We start from the raw sequence: 19101 nt of genomic DNA on the forward strand, positions 1-19101 counted from the left end.
GCCAAAAGTCTCTTGTGTCCTATTTCTAGCCGAGCCTGTTACCATTCCTAATGCCCCTTGGTGTTCACTTCTTTTATTCATCCTTTTGATGTACTCGATGCATCCAGCATTAAGATTGAAGTCACCAACTCGTATCATAAAGACCACTTTTCGTACATTAAAGATTAATGGGTCAGAATTCATTTCATAAATCAGTATTGATGGTTACTTTTGTAACATATTTAACATTGGGTATGGAAGGAGATAAAACATTTCCACTTCACTTTAATATTGCTTTGTTCTCAAACTGTCGTGGATTTAGTCTGCTGCGAGAACCATCAGTTGTTTAGGGTTGTACTGGCGACAGTGTACTGTAGGCATTGCTCGAGGGTCCATTATAACCCCAGCACCTCAACCCCCATTGAGCGATCTACTTCAAAGACCACCGTGTCCTCGCCCCTTCTTCCATCTTGCTGTCCAGCTTCTTACAACTTTTACTTCATAGTGCAACTCTAGGGTTTCCCCCCTTGCACTTGGGTGCCGAATGGCCATCCCGGCCCTGACGCTTGGCCCCATGAACTAAATTCAACACATTCAAATTGTTTACCCTCTGCAAGATTCAGGGTCTTTAACTCTCGCTTATCTCTTCTGGGATTAACAGTTTCATTGTTTTCGTTATTTCTCGCGGCAGCAATGACTTGGGCAAAGATTATGGGTAATTATCGAGTGTTTATTTTAAAAATGCACTAAATGTGATTATGCAGTAGGTATTAAAAAAAAAAGAGGAGGCAAATGTTCCTTCATGCAATTTATCTCTGGTATTGGAATTGTATCTTGGGATGCTTTAAGTTCTTACTGTTTTTCGAAGTGTTATATAGAAAGGAAAAAAAATCAAAGGTGTTTTCTAAGTCTAATTTATTATTATTATTATTATTATTATTATTATTATTATTATTATTATTATTAGTTAAGCTACAACCGTAGTTGGAAAAGCAAGAAAAGTAGCCCAGTAAAGAAAGGAAATAAAAAAAGAAAATAAATATTCATATCTTTTCAGATGTGTATGAGAGAGGCGGAATAATATATCTTGAGTGTAACAGACCGAGAAACAGTAAGACCTCGTGTGAGCAAGAATGTCAGCGAGGGATTGAAAGAAGTGGTCTCCTGAAAAAGGTAAGAGGATATCAACTATTTTAACAGTAGTAAATAGTCAGCTATATTATGATGAATTAAAGTAGATTTAGGAAAACAAACTTACATGCATAACACCAGGTAGGACATGCATTGCCGACTAGTGTGAAATTATAACCATAGAATTTAACAAACACGGTTATGTTTCGGCTTTTATCAAATACCTTCTAAGATGTTTGATACAAATAGAAATTTCTCGCATCCAGAAATTCTCATTTAGTGTTCTTATCATAAAGTTCTCAATCAAAAGATATTTGCTTTCAAGTCCCAATTTTCACTTGGTAATGAAATTCAAATAGTAGGAACATTTGCCTTGTGAGGAAGACCTCTTCCCCTTTACTACGAAATTATCCAATTAATGAATGTGTGGGTGTTGAGAGATAGAGGGAGAATCGGTGACCATATGCGTTAGTTGGATTATCAGTTCCTCTTTACTGTATTAGCTGAAGATCAACCATGATCCATTATTACTGGCAAAAAGAAAATTACGTATAGTGTTGTAATATGTCATGTTTATAGTATATATATATATATATATATATATATATATATTTATATATTTATATATTTATATATATATATATTTATATATTTATATATATATATATATATATATATATATATATATATATATATATATATAAATATATATATATATATATCTATATATATAAATATATATATATATATATATATATATATATCTATATATATATATATATATATATATATATATATATATATATATATATATATATATATATACACACACACATATACATACACTTTGAGTATGATGTATAGTTAATTTCTAGTTTTAGTCAAATATTCTTATTATAATATCAGAATGAAACTCAAAAATTTCTCTGTTTTATTGTGCCTTTAACTCGAATTGATAGTCAAAACAACAGAGAAAAAATGGATATGGATATCGCGAGAGCGGTGTTTGAAAAAAAAAAAATTATTTCTAATCTTTTCGAAGAAATTTTCTGATTGAATGAAGAAGAACAAGAAAGAAAATTGTATGGAAGCTCGTATGAAGTGATGCACAAACAAAAACACACGAAGATTTTTAATGGAAATTTAGATATGTATTGTAACAGTTGTATACAGCTGACCATTGTTTAAAAACATTTCAAATTGTAATGTAGATTCATTGGAAATTTTCATTGGAAATTTTCATCGGAATCCGGTAATTATTGAAATTTTTGCTAATAAAAGTGCGAAAGTTAAATTCTCATTAATTAAGCTCTGATATTTTTCTTTGAAAATTTTGAAACGCAAATGTTGGTATTAATAAAAATTGGAAAGATGATTCAGTTATTGGCATTCGAGAAAATATTGTAAAGAACACATTTTCATTGGATTGATAAATAAAGCGTAAAAAGTAGAATATATTTTCGTTTTCGATTTCTGTATTATGAAAATGTATTAGTTATTTATTCACGAAAAGTTTTTATATTCCCATTTCACCACTTGCTTAGGCGTTTTCTCTCTCTCTCTCTCTCTCTCTCTCTCTCTCTCTCTCTCTCTCTCTCTCTCTCTCTCGTTAGTTTTCACACCCATGAGACATGTATACACACACACACACACACATATATATATATATGTCTTATTTATAACTGTAATCGAACAGTTTAACATGTTTTTTTCAAAAAGGCCCATAAAAGAAACACAGGAAATATGAATAAATCAAACTATATTTCAGTCAATAGACATCGACCCTCTTCAGGATGTAAAGTAAAAGTGAGGATTACAGTGGAGAGTGACGGTTTATATATGAAAGCAAAAGGGTGTGTTCAATTGTTCTATAGTTGTTATAATTGCTGGAAGGATTAGCCAAATTTAATTACATCCAGGTGCGTGTTCTTATTGTTGAGCCGCTTGGAGGAAGTCTTGACCTCTGATGCATGTCTGGTGGTCGGTCTCCGTGGATTATCTTCTTAATGATAGGGTTGAGAAGAGTATTGTCCACTGTGTCAGCTTTCCATTGGCCCCCAGATAGGTTCATTGTGGTTTCCGTTCACGGCCAAAAATGCTTATTACATACTCTAAAACTAGTTAACAGATTCTGAAATGGTAAAAGATACTTCACCTCCCACAAGCACGATATCATAACTTTAAAATTGAAAGAGCAAATGTCATTAACTGCTAAAGTTTTTCTTCTTCTTTCAAGTGTATATGTGATAGCAGTTCGTACATAGTCATTCGATGGGTTATTTTTCAGAATACTATAATTATAGCGAATGTTTTTCTTGTGTTTTGTACCGTACGATATTTTACATTTGTAATAATTTTTTTTCTGTTATTCGGTAACTTTTAATTTGTGTCTGCTTAACCTAATGACAATTGCGAAGTTTTTCGGTATTTAACTATATACTGACATGGTCATGAAAGAATCCTAAGACAACTCTCTCAGCTACTTAAAGTTACTTATGCATAACCATTCCAAGTATTATAGCTTTAGTTAAGCTAACTAAAATGAATTTATATTTGGTGTACTGTATTTAATTCATGCACTATATTTATATAGGGCTTCAGAAGAAGCCAGTTTGAGGGCGATTTTGGAGAGCATGTATTCTATATTTGAGAATAAGATGTTTAAACTTATATATATTTATCTGCACGTTTACATTGACCGGGTGCCACGCCTTTCTCGTTATTGCTTTCTATATACAGTAAATATGCAAATATAGATGTTACCGTTATTTTTGACATTACGGGTACACTAGAATTATGTATATATATATATATATATATATATATATATATATATATATATATATATATATATATATATATATTATATATATATATATATATATATATATATATATATATATATTATATATATTATATATATATATATATATATATATATATATATATATATATATATTTATATATATATATATATATATACAGTATATGTGTGCGCGTGCACGTGTGTATGTTTGTTTATTTTGTACGATTCCTGTGATGATCCATAATTAACAGACTGTGACCTGTTCACGTCAGTGAGAGATGAGATCGATCTTTGACACAGTAAATGGTTGGTGATTTCTTTTTATTTTTAGTGGTGGCAATATATGGAACCTCTTACCAAAGAATCTATCATACACTTGATGACCTAACCTTTAGGCAGACAGAATCCAAATGATCTTAAAAAGTATACTGCGAACTTAATAGTTAGACATTGTTGGTGGGTCCTGATCACGTTGGAGAATGGCATGAAGCTGGGGACTTTATTCCTAAAATGCTTGAAATTACTGGGAATTCAAAAGTTAAATGCTGTTGCTGCTTATACTAAAGTAGAAAGTCGATTAGGCGATATTACACGCGTGTGCGCGCGCACACACAGAAACACACACACACAAGTTTATATATATATATATATATATATATATATATATATATATATATATATATTATATATATATATATGTATATATATTTGTATATGTATACAATTTTATATATATATATATATATATATATATATATATATATATATATATATATATGTGTGTGTGTGTGTGTGTGTGTGTATGTAATATATAATATAAAATGAAAGTATCTTTACCTTTGTTGTGGCCATCGTGCTTTTATCACTGCCATTCAGCAAAACAACCAGAGTATCCTGCCGTTATAAATCAGAGAATTACTATTGTAAATCATCGTTCACTACATTTGCTGTTTCATTAACTTTCATTCTTCGAGGAAATTGAGTCTTATTTCAAAGCAAAATTTCTTCTGCACCAAGGAAGCGAGTGTTTCATCATTCATCATCCTTTGTATTTTTTTTATTATCTGATTTTCTTTCCGTCTCGTTACAAAATGCGAAAAACCTCTGCCATTATTTATTTCCTCTATTAATCTGATTCATGCACTAAATTTATCTCCCATTTTTTGTTTTGTATAAAACGCATCAAGTCTAAATTTGTCCTTGTTCATATTAGGTCATTTCGTTTAGTAGTCTGATATTTAATTTCTTTTGGTATCCTATTGGCAACATCGGTGACTCGTAATCTTTAGGTCCCGAGTTCGAAATTTGCTCACTGGTTTAGTAGTTTTAATTAACACAATCTTGTTGTCCTTGGGTGTGAGGAGTAGGAGTATGAGGGGGGAGGGGGTCACAGTTCTGTCTCTTGTATTATCCCTGTTCTAATCTCGATGGAGAGTGGACTTTTGTACTGATCAAAAGCTGTATATTATATTTATAGAATAGTGTGCGAAAAGGCAATCCCCTGCTTCTTGACTCTGCCGCTCATGAGTGACCTTTAAACCAAAAATACACTGCATATTCTTATGAGACTATTTCTTCGAATAATTTCATTTTAATCCTATCAAGATCTGAAATGGGTGTAAGGATTTTCATATCTAGACCTTTGCTCATTTAACTTTGTTCATTACTGTTAAAATGTCTTTTAGAATATTCAATTTGCCACATTTTCGTATGCCGTTACTTAAAAAGCATATTCATCATCCGAAAAAATACTCCTCCGTTGAAGACGGTATAGTTTGAATATTTTTCTCATGTTTGCCTTTTTTAGTTAAAGTAATTTTTATTTATTTGCTTTTTCTTGCGCTTTCTCTCGTCCTAAACACAGCTACACCAAACAATGTATTATCATCTAACGATCGCATCCTTTTTTCTCACCTAGGAAAACTCTGCCCATCTTTTTTGTTATCTTCGTTGCAGTTCATCAACTCTTCATAGAAAAGTTGCTCAAACAACACTTTAGATAACCTTAGTCCTGCGCTGACCTTTATGACAAACCATTCCGTACAAATGTTATCACAAAAGCTCCGTAATGTCTGCCGTCCAGTCCACGCTTTTCCGTCTTTTGACATGGCTTTATTTTCTAAGAAAGCAACATGCTTATCTAGAACCACTTAAGATTCTTGGTACCCTATAATTCTGATGTTTCGTTTCTGGGCTAAAACACTTGTATAAGTTTTAACTTCCGTCATGAACGTTTGGAGTAATTAACACTTAATTGACAATGACCTTTGTTTGCCTGTCTATATGATTGAATGAAATGTGCATGATAATCTTGAAAACAATCATATGCATGTACATGGTTGTGTGTGTTTACTGACGCGTATATTTGGTCACAGTAATGAAAGTATCCACCTTTGACATTATTTGTGTACAGTATTATATCTGTGGGAAATATCAATTACAGAGATCGCCTAGAAACCCTTATCGGGGTTTCTTCGAGATTTTCTTTAATTTGTGTAGGGATTCTTCAACAGTAAAAGCAAACTGGGATGTCTTATTTGCCTTTTGAGTTTGATGTTAAAAAACGTCATGAAGATTTCTGTCTTTTTTTTTTCTTTTTGATAGAGATATTGTTAAAATATATTTTCATTTCACTCTTAGTATGTTTTGATAAATTGTTAATTTGTAGATTTACCACTGGAAAGTACGTGAAGAATTAATATATAATATGTAATGGAGTTGTTCTGGACTTAAGAGAACTAACGAAAGAATTACAACATAAATCTGCCATATATTTTGTAATAAACGGATTTTGAGCGAAGCGAAAAATCTATTTTTGGGTGAGATGGCCATGTCGTCCTGATGGAAGTTCTTATAGGGTAGCTTCCTAGGGTATATTACAACTACGGCGATATTCCCAGAGAATTTACCTTAAGGTACCAGAATTCTAACTCCTGGAGCGAGTATCCCTCGTGAAAGGGATATCGCGACATATCAGAGGACGTATTCTAGACACGTCACATGGCAATCTACATCCTGGACAGAGATTTCGTCTCGTAGGAGGTGATTGACGAGATACGAATTCGGGAAAGAAAAAGGGCTTCCCTATCCCCCGATTCGTATGCGTGCCTGGCGCCAATCCTGGCGCCATCTGTATTCCTTGTAGCGTACACGAGGTGCTACAGATACTGTATGTAGGGAGGGGTCCTACAGCCCTTTCTTAGAAAGGCAAGGGCGGGTCCATCAGGACGACATGGCCATCTCACCCAAAAATAGATTTTTCGCTTCGCTCAAAATCCGTTTTTTGGGCTCAAGCCATGTCGTCCTGATGGAAGTGTACCAGAGCATTACTGTATCTGTGGATTCTCAGAACGTGCCGTACTCCCCGGAGGTAATTTTTTTTTTCCCGGTCGACTAGACCTAGAGACCTAAGATGTTACCGTTATACATCTTTTCAACTAACTATAAACTATGTTAGAGCTTCCTGCCCCCTACAGGGAAGAGTCCTACTAGACTCTGGAAAAGTCTCGAAGAGTACATATATCTATGTATGAATACCAGGCAAGCTAATATAGTGGTCTCGCCCTATATTAAGTAAAGCATAGTTTGTAAAGGACCACTGCGTCAATATGAAATATCGACCAGTTTTCCGCACAATACTTGTATTGGACAAAGGTTTTATATCCGCATAGGAGGAAAACCAATGCAACATAGCTTGCATAAAGGAACAATTCTATTAGAATTATCCCAGATAAGGTACATAGAATGAATGCTCAATTATACCAATAAATTGACACAGGTGAAGGAGACGCAAGGTTCTCAAGAACCAGATTATTGACAGGCAATAAATAGACAGGTTAACCACAATTATATATATATATATATATATATATATATATATATATATATATAAGAAGAGGATAACCCAAAACTATAAGCATAAGTATGATAGTAAACAGAGCTTGTTTGTCTGAAAGAAAAAACATTAGATGCCACTTTTAAGATACCGAGGTATCAAAGTCATAGAAGTCTGTATTACAAATCAATGACATTAGCGTTAGAAACGCTCGGCACACATGTCTGCACTTATGCTAGGTTCACCTTCGGAAATGGAACAGTCTGGATGGGCAACACAGTGCCCTCACTTAGTTTGTAGTACAGTATGTAACTACACACTCACCCTGGAATTAATCGTCCCAATTAAGACCACTGTTCCTCGCAGAGTTAAACAGTAGGGTTAACACCGCGACCCACTGCTACCACAGATCTCTTTTAGTTCCTCTACTTGCTTCGCATAGTGGCGAAAGAACACTCTGGAAGACTTCCAGCCAGTGTATGAACGGAGATGTTCAAAATCCATACAATTAAAGAAATTTAAGAATGAGGCAACTTTCCTCGGATCGTGACCTGCGGGTGTATTGTCAGGATCCGCTCTGCGAATAAAATATGTGATTTTCGCTCTGAGTTGATTCAGAGATAAATTTGAGCCTGATGTTTCTCCCCTGAATAGTTGACCACCCTTGAAGTCTGAAGTTCTATGAAGATAGACCTTTAGGCATTCTACTGGACATAGAGATGCATCTTCTTTCAGAGGGCAGATTCTCCAGGGACCCCACCTGTTGGTGGGTAACTCATTCTTGGCGAGAAACGTAGGATCCGGAAACAGGTTCAGTTCTTCCCCATCCAGGAACTGAACACGACCTGCCTCTCTCGAGAGGCTACAATCTCACTAACCCTGGCCCCGGACGCGAGTGCAAAATAGGAAAATAACTTTTTGTGTTAAATCCTTTAATGCACACTCTTCATTGCTCAACAGAGAAGCGAAATGAAGAACTTGTCTAAAGACCATGAAATGGGCTTTGGAGGTGCTGAAGGTCTGAGCCTAGCACAGGCTTTCGGGACTTTATTAAAGATCTCGTTACCTAGGTCGACCTGGAAGGCATATAGAATGGGTCTTGTCAAAGCAGACTTACACGCTGAAATCGTGTTCGCTGCCAACCCTTGACCATGGAGGTGGGGAAAAAGATAAGCAGAAGTCTGTCAAGATCTCCTGCGGAATCTTCGCCTTGACAAAAGGCCACCCATTTTCTCCAAGATGACTCATATTGCCTTCTAGTAGATTTGCACTTATATTCCTCAAGGAAGTCTATACTGGCTTTCGAAATCCCGAAACGCTTTTTCACCGCTAGGGAGAGAAATCATGAGCTGCAGGGTCCGGGTTTTCTGTAATGAAGCGCAGACAGTTGACTTCTGGGCTCGCTGGGTCAGAACTGGATCTGGTAGTGGTACAAACTTCAGCTACAGTTCCAATGCCACTTGTGGGCCACTATTGCCGCTACCCTTTGAAGGATCTCAGTTTGTTGAGGACCCTCAACAGAAGGTTGTGAGGAGGGAACAGATAAATCTTGGACCATCTGTTCCAGACGAGGGACATCGCGTCCACTGCTTCCGCTAAGGGGTCCTCGTACGGGGCACGTACAGGGGCAACTTCTTGTTGTCTTTCGTCGCAAAGAGGTCTATCTGCAGTTCTGGGACTGATTCAGAATGAAGGAGAATGATCCTGCGTCTAAGGACCATTCCGACTCTATCGGTGTGAACCTGGATAGAGCGTCCGCTGTCACATTGCGGACTCCTTGAAGGTGAACTGCCGACAGGTACCACTTCTTCTTTTCCGCCAATCGGAAGACGGCCAACATCACCTGGTTGAGAGGTGGTGACCTCGATCCTTGTCGATTCAAGTATCTCACAACTACCTCGCTGTCAATCACCACCTTATGTGGATCGAATGACGCAGGGAGACTTTCTTTAAGGTAAGGAGCACTGCCCTAGCTTCTAGAAAGTTTTATGTGAAAGGTCTTGAATAGCCTGGACCAAATCCCCTGGACTTTTTTCCGATGAGAGTGACCTCCCCATCCCTCCTTCGAGGCGTCTGAGTGAATCGTCACCGACGGGGGAGGTGGCTGAAGAAGAACCTGACTTCTTTAGATGTCTGGCTTGGGACCAAGGCCTGAGAAGAGTACTTAGCCGAAGCGGCTGGTCTTCTCAGATCTCTTCACGCGTTTGATGCATAACTTCTCCAAACTCCGATTGCATCCTTTAGCTGTGCTCTTAGCACTGGGTCTGTCACCGAAGCAAACTGGAGAGAGCGCAGTACTCTCTCCTGCTCGTGTCTTGATATCCTTTCGGAATCTTGAAGTCTCTTGACAGAACCCGCTATCTCCTTCCTTTTCTTCGCCGAGGTGGAGAAACGGTGTGACAAAAGGTCCCAGTGAATTCTCAGCCACTGGAACTTTTGAGATGGAGAAAGTCGAGACTTTTTCTGTTGATCTTGAAGCCTAGGTACTCTAGGAACTGGATCACTTGACTGGAAGCTTGCAAGCATTCTGTCTCGGATGCTGCCCACACCAACCAGTCGTCCAGGTAGGCTACTACCTGAATTCCCTTTAGGCGAAATTGTTTGAGAGCTACGCTCGCAAGCTTCGTAAAAATCCTTGGGGCTATGTTTAGCCCGAATGGCATGGCTCCGAAGGCGTATAGTCTTCGTTGTAGCCTGAACCCTAGGTAGGGGGAGAGTCGATGGCTAATTGGAATGTGCCAGTAGGCGTCTGACAAGTCTATAGAGACGGAATATGCCCTCCTGGGCAGTAAGGTCCTTATGTGTTGCAGTGTTAGCATTTTGAATTTGCAATTCACTATGTGACAAAAGGTCCCAGTGAATTCTCAGCCACTGGAACTTTTGAGATGGAGAAAGTCGAGACTTTTTCTGTTGATCTTGAAGCCTAGGTACTCTAGGAACTGGATCACTTGACTGGAAGCTTGCAAGCATTCTGTCTCGGATGCTGCCCACACCAACCAGTCGTCCAGGTAGGCTACTACCTGAATTCCCTTTAGGCGAAATTGTTTGAGAGCTACGCTCGCAAGCTTCGTAAAAATCCTTGGGGCTATGTTTAGCCCGAATGGCATGGCTCCGAAGGCGTATAGTCTTCGTTGTAGCCTGAACCCTAGGTAGGGGGAGAGTCGATGGCTAATTGGAATGTGCCAGTAGGCGTCTGACAAGTCTATAGAGACGGAATATGCCCTCCTGGGCAGTAAGGTCCTTATGTGTTGCAGTGTTAGCATTGTGAATTTGCAATTCACTATGAACTTGTTAAGTGGCGACAAGTCCAGAATGACTCTGAGCTTTTCCGAGTCTTTCTTGGGAACACAAAACAGCCTCCCTTAGAAATTGATGGGCTTCACCCTTTTTCTCCAACAGTTCTTGAATGTACTCCTCCATAACGGGGGTGGAGTGTTGGAAAAACCGAAGGCACGGGGGTGGAGTGCTGTACCAGCTCCCGCCCAGTCCATTCTTGAGTAGGCTGTGGGCCCAGGGATCGAAGGTCCACCGATCCCGAAATTTCAGAAGTCTCCCTCCTACCGGTATCACCTCGCTTGGACTGCCGTCCTGAGGTCTTGCCTTCCTGACCATGACCACCCCTGAATCCCCTTCCCCTTGAGGGGCGTCTAGACGAGCCTCTGGCTGCTCCTCTAGGCTTTGCTCGAAAGGAAGTAGACTGCCCTTCGAACGCTGGGGTGAATGCCGTGGACTGTGTCGACACGGCCTGGGGTACCCACTGAAAGGTGGTCGGGGTTTGTGCCACGATCTGGGGCACTGGGGGCAATGGCAATTGCAGTTGCTGTTGCTGTCTAAGAGGCTTGGCTGGCCGAGACGGTAGCCTAGTCCTCATAGTCTTCTTCTTTGGTTGAGAACCCTCATCCGGGGAAGACTTTCTTTTGATAGCCAGGCTCCACTTCTGGAGAAGGTTTCTATTCTCCAAGGCGGCTTTATCAACAGCTTCTTTGACCAAGTCGGTAGGGAAAAAGGTCTTTTCCCCAAATGTTGGAGGAGATTAGTTTCTTTAGCTCGTGCCTCACCGTAGCCGAGGTAAACACGAACTCCCTACAAGCTCTCCTTGCCTTGACGAAGCCATAAAGGTCCTTCGTCACTGTGGCCAGATGAAGCTTGGCCACTACCATGAACATTTCATGGACCTTGGGGTCACTTGCCATCGTCTCGAGAGTAGTCTGAAGAGACATTGAGGCAGTCAGTCTTTCTTTTGTATCGAACTCACTTCGCAAAAGAAAGTCAGACAGCTTAGGGGGGTCCTTGCCGAACTGACGTCCGGCAATATCAGCCTCCAACTTTCCCACTGAGAACGTAAGATGGACGTTCTTCCAGTCTTTGTGGTCCATAGGCAGGGCCAGCGACAAGGGTTTACACTCCTCTAGGGAGGGGCAAGACTTGCCGGCCTCGATTGCTTTTAGAACAGCCAGAAACCTTTTCTGTAAAAAGGGGAAGGCTCTAGTAGGCGAGGACACAAAGGAAGGGAGCTTCCTATTCAATGCAGCTACCTTTGAGTTAGAGAAGCCCCTCTCTTTCATCGAGGATGAAAGTAGAGCTTGAGCCTTAGCATGGTCCATCACTATGACCTCCTTCGGCTCTGTCTCCTCCTTTGAAGCTGGTTCCTTCCTCAGCCGGACATAACAGTCCGGATATGATGCCTTGCTGGGCCAGAATTCCACCCTCCAGGGGAACTGAGCCCAGCTTATCCGAGATGACGATCTTTCCAGTTGTCATCGGCATGTGCTCAGCATACCTCCATGGGTTAGCATCTGAGCACAAGGGAAGGTCTTTCACATTGAGCTTTTTCTGGGTCCCATGTGATTCTGCAAGGCACTGCATTCGCAGTTCCATTGCAGCCGCCTTCTCCTGATTCTCCTTCTGCATTTGTTGGATCATTCCAACAATAGAAGAGAGGGCCTGTCCCAGCTCTACTGGGAGACCGGCCGATGTAGAGGGGCTTGAACTTCATCCTGGGCTTCTGCCAGGAGGTCTTCCTCCTGACACCCGTCCACATCAGTCATCCTGTCATCTAGCTGGATGTCTTGCATCGCGACCGCGACTTCAGCATCCACCTGGATCTGAACTTAGGGGATCTCCTCTTGAGGCTGGGGAATCACTGCATCAGTTGATGCCTTAGGGAAAGGATACGCCCTCATCTTCTCACTTGGAAGATAAGGGCCAGAAGTGTTCTTTTGGAAACCCCTTACCCAGGTACGAAGCTTCTTCCTAGCTATTTAATTGTCTCATTAATCAGGTTAGTGCACACAGTACATACCTGAGGGTCCCAATACCGGAGATCATCCTTGGAGACAACGTATGCTGCGTGTCTCCTACAAAACTCATGTCCGCAGAGGTTCTTGCTGCTGACATTGCAGAAAGCACTTCCCCACTTCGGAGTGTCCTTCTGTAAAGAGAAGAAATTTCCATGAGTATCAAGTGAACTATGTATCACTGGATATGCATAGTATAGCATAACAATTCAGAAAGGAAAGACACACACTTGTGTTTCCCTCACAACCCATTGTTGCAGCCTTCCAGATAATAAAATCAAAAATGGTTTATCTCTTCTAGAGTAACCAATGCAAGGTTTCCAGAGGAAACAGGTGGAGCTCACACCTAAGCAATGATTTTAAAATCCTGGATAATAGACAGGGAAGAACTCAGCTTCCTATCTGAGGGCAACAGCAAAGGGATGTGCAAGAAAACACAATAGTGTTAGAAGATACAGTGCTGTACCAAAGCCCTTACTATAGTTTTCTTCTTACTGTATATGCTATACAGAAGAATACTAGTACAGTATAGGGGGATGTGTGCCGGCCTGCCTTTGCCGGCCGGCACACACCACAACTAGCTTTAAAGTATACTACTTAACAGCTATAGGGCGGCAGCACTCTGGTTCAAATGCCTGTGCCGGTCGGCAGCAACTGCCGGCCGGTAACAGCCAGTGTTGGCCGGCAATGGCTGCCGGCCAGCAACTACACAAGGTAGTACCCAGCTGCCGGCCACACTCTTGGTGACCGGCAGACAAGGGCTGACATAAGCCGGCCGGCAAAGGTACAAGACCGATGCCAGCCGGCAGCAAAAGAACCAGAGAACTACACCTGCCCGGCTGCCGGCCTCATAGGCCAGCAGCCGGGACAGGTACAGCACTAGAAGAAAATAGAATGGATGCCGGGATAAGAGTGTACACTACCTCCAAGCCCGGCAACCGAAAGAGTGCATATAAGGAAGGGGAGAAACTAATTCAGGCTTCCTTGACCAATGCCGTCCGGCTCTGCCGGCAGGCATGGATGAGGGACCAAGAGAGGTCCGGGCAGCACTCGAAAACATAAGACCCTTGCCGGCCAGCAGCTCTGCCGGCCGGCAATGGGCTGAGTCAATTCCACATCCCAACCTATACTAGGTCCAGAAGTAGAACGACGTACAGTACAGTAAGACCCCTGCCGGCCAGCTCTGCCGGACGGCAAGGTACAGTACAGTAATGGCTAGGCCATTACGGAGATAGAGGGGGAAGGGACAAGAGGGTCCTGCCAACCTTGCTTTAGTGACAGATCACCCGCAGCCAAGAAACTTATCTTAGCCTAAGGGAGATCTAAGGGAAAAGGCCAGCAATACTTGCCAGCTTCCAGAGCACCAAAGCAAGGAAGGCGTTGCTACTCCCAAGGGAAGAACTTATCCTCCCCCGAGAACAGCAACAGGACTTAGTCTGGTCGATCACAAAAGAAGGAATCATAACTACAGAAACCTTCGGTAGTGACCTAAGGGAGCTAAGCTCCCTTTGTATGTGTTAGGTCAGCGAGGGGGACTCTGCCCCAAGCCAGACAACACAGACTCAGACTAAAAACTCTGTTGTTCTGTCCCTCTTGAACCATAACTACAGGAACAGGAGGGTACAGTAACACCCTAGTATAGTTTTATCGAAAATAAATTCGTAAAAAACCACTTAGGGATAAGCCCAAGGCTTAAACAGAGGGAAAGGGATTGCATACCTTCTCCGAAGAAAAGAAAGCAACCGGGGAGAATGATAAAGTATACTAAGGCTCCATAAGCAATTAGCCTAGGCACCAAGAGAATCGATTACCTAATTCACCGAAACTCACACGTATACAATCTTGGAAATATTCCACACAGTCTAAAATGTATAAAATATAGCCTAAAGCTTCAATAAAATTTTAATTACACTCGGAAAAACCAAATTCATGCATGAAGTACTAGGACCAAACGACTAGGCTACATGGCCTAGCGTAGGCCAGAATGGCGAATACTTCGCCAAATAATACTAAGCACGAAAGGAAATCCTATGTAAAGCTAAATAGCTAAAATTTATTAAAGCAAAACAACCAGGAATGTCGCTCTGACTAACTAATTTATACCTAGCGAGCAACAGTGTCCAGGACACCTCTGGTAGGCTACGGCTCTTGTATCAAAGATTAATCCTATTAATCACTCAAAATTTTACCAAGAGCCTACATTTATACATAACAGACACTATACTCAACTTATCAGAGGCCAACGAAGACGAAGAAGCCATGAAAAGCCGAATAAATCCAAAATTTGCGAGAAAAACAGGAAAAAACACCGAGTTGTTAAGCTACGCAAAAAGGAATACAGATGGCGCCAGGCACGCATACGAATCGGGGGATAGGGAAGCCTTGGGAGCGGCTCCCCTTTTTCTTTTCCGAATTCGTATCTCGTCAATCACCTCCTACGAGACGAAATCTCTGTCCAGGATGTAGATTGCCATGTGACGTGTCTAGAATACGTCCTCTGATATGTCGCGATATCCCTTTCACGAGGGATACTCGCTCCAGGAGTTAGAATTCTGGTACCTTAAGGTAAATTCTCTGGGAATATCGCCGTAGTTGTAATATACCCTAGGAAGCTACCCTATAGGAACTTCCATCAGGACGACATGGCTTGAGCCCAAAAAATCGCATTTGTTCCCACTGAAGCTTTGAAATTATAAAATGACATTAATATTACCTTTAATAGATTTTGGAACGAGCCGTAGATTTTATGAATGGGCGGACGCATTGCCCTGTCAGCATCTTTCATGAGATGCTTTTGTTTTTTAGGCCATGGTAAGTTAGTGACCTGTACAAGGACAACACCGGAGGAGGCATGAATGGTCAAATTCTGGCTTCACCTGAATCAACATTGGATTCATAATCCAAAGGAAGTTTTTATGACTTGCATATAGATAATTGCATTATTAGGGAAGCCATGAAAGATATTGTATTTTTGTAACTATGCCATGATCGTTACTTGCCTTGTGATGTGTTTATTCTTTGATTTGTCAAATTACGTTTGAAACTGTCAGGGAGTGTGTGGAAGTAATGATCCTTTTATTCAATCATACTATTTTGTCGATAAATTTTATATTACGTTTTTATATATATTTGAATATTCATCATGTTTCTATTTATTATCGCCTCTACTTACTACATAATCCATGAATTCAATTAATAGATCAAGGAATGGAAATAATTTCTATGAATTATAATTTTGAATTTTCAAATGAGTGTCTGATCTTTCTACAATACTTGATTGTGATCTTTAGCCTTTTTATATCGTTAAAGATTCTTATCTAATGCAGCTATAGAGAAGACGTGAGTATTTGAGATTTTGGGGAATATTTTATTTTACTTATAAGTGGTGCTAAATATTTAATCGTGATATGAAGTTTTCTTGCGTAATAACTTTAAAATTGTGGTTGTTTATATTTTGAACATAATATATAATGTGCATATCAGTTGTTTTTCTTTCTGTGTAGTTTTTGTCTTAACACATCACATTATTTACTGTGAGATCTTCTCTTTAAAATTTAGTATCTTCGCTGGAAGATAAATCGCCTCAAGTTGTCTTTGTCAGTATCATTTGAATTAATTTGACTTATATTTTGTTTATAACGTGGTGACTTATGATTGACAGGTTTTTTAGCTCGTGAATTAATTTGCTCGCAGAATGTACTTGAACATTAAGAAATTTATTTTCATATTCCTTTACTCTTATTTCATCCCAACTTTTTACTTGCCACTAAATGTTAAAAACGAAGTTTTGATTAAATTTTTTTCGCCTATAAATTTTCCAATGATTCGTATCTATTTTAGTATATTTTTTGAGACTTAATTAATTTTGCTTTGTGCTGAAACATTGTGTATGACTTTGTATGATTGAATTAATTATATGAAAGTTAAATGACGCATCGCCTTATCTGAACATTATATCGAAATTCCATTAACGTTCGGTGTAGCGAAGAGAGGGTGTGATGTAATAGTTAACTCTGCTTCGAATCCAATTTTTATTACAATGAGCTTTGAAAGTATTTTGGCTTAAGCATTTATGAACTGAGGTTTGTGCACGTGTAGTTGGAGAGAGAGAGAGAGAGAGAGAGAGAGAGAGAGAGAGAGAGAGAGAGAGAGAGAGAGAGAGAGAGCTGCAACACACTAATTACAATATCTTTATGATCAACACTGATACCCGCTTATAATTCTAGTAATACTGACATTTGTGGAATTTCTTAAGATGGTGGAAAAAAAAAATATGCAAAACTGTGAATTTTATACAAAAGGCATACTGTTAAACTATTAAGGGTGGTATGATGTTCATATAGTACATAAAACTTCATGAATAAACAAGTTGATCATGGTTTGAGTTAAGCTAATTTTGACAAAAGTCATACTATTATTACTTAGTCTTTCATGTGTGTGAGAGAAATATCATTGCCTTAATGAAATTGGATGATTAATGTAAGAAACAAATACCTATTCTCGGGATGTTTTATCTTCAGTCTTCTATCTTGATATGAAATGCGAAATTTGTGTTGTTGGTATCTTCATTTTTAGTAATTTTCTATAACTCTCAGTAAATATCGATTTAATACACATTTTGATATGTGTCCTGAACATATATAATAGTACACAAACCGATGAGAATATTATAAAGAATGAAACATTATCATATGCCTCAAAGAAACGCTGACATATGAAATAGAGTATAATCAAGACAACGAAAAACTAAGTAGAGTTTATTTTATAGGAATCGGTAACCTGGAACTATTATACTATTAAATCTTTAGGCCCTTTTGAAAAATGTTTGTGTATTATATTCACATAATTTCGAAAGGGGTTGATAAAGAATAACGAGAGAGAGAGAGAGAGAGAGAGAGAGAGAGAGAGAGAGAGAGAGAGAGAGAGAGAGAGAGAGAGAGAGAGACAGAGACTCTCCTCTTTCATACAGAGATTAAACAAATTGTGAGGAGTTTCAGTTGAGTTATTCTTTTGACGTGTGTTGGAGATTGTTGTTCCACAATTGACATTGGATGGCATGTTGTTTTTTTCGCTTGGGAGAGCATGTTTGTTTGTTTGATTATGTGCAAGATATCTGAATAAAACTTATCCATGGGCTACCAAAAAGCATTATCATTTTTTTTGGAAAAAATGGGTATAGATTATAATATCATTTTTTAATGCCTGCAGATGCCAAGAGAGCAAATTTTTCGTTGGAATTGTTTTTGTGTTCTGATCTGAGGAAAATTGAAAAAGAAAGGTTAAACGTTGAAAGAGCTTCATGACATTTTGAGCTCTTCGGGATTAAAACACCTGGTTTTCTTTCTTCAAAAACCATAAATGTGTAACTTTAAGTTCTAAGAAAAATTCTTTAATAGAATTAGACCTTTCTTAGAAATGGCGGTGTGTGGAAGACCCAACAGACAAGAGAAGAGTCTGCTATTTTCGGAATGTAAATACAAATTCCATTCTCAGATGGAAACGGAAATAACAGGTTATATATATATATATATATATATAGAATGAACTTACCCCTCCGTTTCAGTTTGATGTCAGAGGAAAACTGTATTATTAACAATCAAAATAGAGCAGAAAAATATTTTGGTTTATTAAAATCGCAACGAATCATAACGAGGCTAATAATAGTTCCTCATTATTGTTGATGCTCTGTTTCGAGAGAATCTCGCGACATACAATTACTGAAAACATTGCAAAACATTGATCTGCCTCAGAACCTTGTTCCGAAGTAATGATGATAATGATGTAAACTTATCTTTTATTTTTAGGAATTTCATTATTCAAATTGGTTCCTTAGGGTATTTTTCCTTTGGATCCGGAGTCATTCGATAATTATAATGATGGAGCAATGCTTTGAGAATAATCTCGAGATAATTATGTACATTTGTATGTTGAAAAATCCATTGTAAAATTCTTCCGAAGGATTTTCCCTGCTTCTCTCAAATCCATTGGAATTTGACCCTCAATGAGTTTATGCAGCTTTGAGGTAATCAATCTCAACATCCAAATTACCAGAG

This window comes from Palaemon carinicauda, chromosome 3 (assembly GCF_036898095.1).
Source record: "Palaemon carinicauda isolate YSFRI2023 chromosome 3, ASM3689809v2, whole genome shotgun sequence".
Lineage (NCBI taxonomy): Eukaryota > Metazoa > Arthropoda > Malacostraca > Decapoda > Palaemonidae > Palaemon > Palaemon carinicauda.